The sequence below is a fragment of the Chenopodium album genome, chromosome 26, assembly GCF_948465745.1.
Source record: "Chenopodium album chromosome 26, dcCheAlbu1.1, whole genome shotgun sequence".
NCBI classification, from domain to species: Eukaryota; Viridiplantae; Streptophyta; class Magnoliopsida; order Caryophyllales; family Amaranthaceae; genus Chenopodium; species Chenopodium album.
The window spans coordinates 24,606,048-24,607,247 of NC_137859.1; the positions used below are offsets into that span (position 1 = coordinate 24,606,048).

General features: G+C 45.2%; 1 non-coding gene across 1 annotated transcript; it reads left to right on the forward strand.

The window, feature by feature from the left end:
• The first annotated feature begins 813 nt into the window (after nucleotides 1-813).
• On the forward strand, nucleotides 814-919 carry LOC145618723 (small nucleolar RNA R71). The gene has a single exon (XR_014107985.1). It is a non-coding gene; the product is annotated as a small nucleolar RNA R71 (small nucleolar RNA).
• The last annotated feature ends 281 nt before the right edge of the window (nucleotides 920-1,200 follow it).

Here is a 1,200-nt window from a genome sequence, read left to right on the forward strand (position 1 = left end):
TTTTGGCCCCTATTGCCTCCGGTTCCGTGGTTGGGAACATTGCCTTGTCGATTATTTCCCATGTTACCTTGATCACCAAAATTTTTATTTTGATGGTCTTGGTATCGGGAGTTGAGTTGTTGGTTTTGGTAGCCATACCCTCTTTGGTTAGAGTAGCCTCTTCCATTGAAATTGGAAGGGCCTCCCCCACCATGGTATTGGTTACCATAACCACCACCACTTTGATTCCAACCATGGTTTCCACCTTGATTCCAACTCCCCATTTGATTGGGGTTTGGCCTCAAGTTCCCTACATTTTCCATTCTAGGAGCAAAATTCATAGCATTGACATCTTCTACATTATCATCATGTTCATAGGGAGGGGGTTGAACTTCACAAGCATACACACAATGGGAGGTATCATGATCATAGGTTTCACAATTTGAGCAAAACATGCATCCTTGAGGCATTTTATTATAAGAAGAGGGGGAAGAAGTGGCCATACCATTGCCTCCCTTGGTTGAAGGGGAGGTATTACCATGAGGATTGGACCTTTCTTTCATCAATTCATCCATTTGCTTGGCCATCTTGGAGATTTGGGAAGAAAGGTTGTTGATTGCGTTGGCTTGCTCCAATGCATAGACACCTTTGCTAGAAGTGGCCTCCCTTTCTCCTTCGTACCAATCATCATAATGCTTTGCGGCCTCCTCTATGATGCATTCCACTTCATCCTCTCCCTTTTTCATGATTGGACCGCCGGCGGCGGCATCTAGGCTTGTTCTCCCTTGAGGTGAGAGACCTCCATAGAAAGTGTGGATGAGTTGATACTTGGGTATCCCATGATGTGGGCATTGGCGTTGAAGCTCCTTGTACCGGTCCCATGCCGCACTTAGAGTCTCACCACTCTTTTGGCGAAAGCCTTGGATCAACGATCGAGCCTTGGCGGTCTTTCTATGGTTATAAAATTTCCTCAAGAAAGCCGTAGTCACTTGGTCCCAAGTTGTGAGAGAGTTAGGGGGCACCTCCTTCTCTAGCCATTCTAGACCTCTCCCAATTAAAGAAAATGGAAACATCTTGAGGCGGATGTACTCTTGAGTCACCCCGTTGGCTTTGATTGTGTCACAATATTTCTCAAATTCTTTTAAATGCTCATGAGGGCTCTCAAATTTTCCACCCGAGAATTGTTTCCTCTCTATCAAAGCAATCAAATTGGGCTTGATT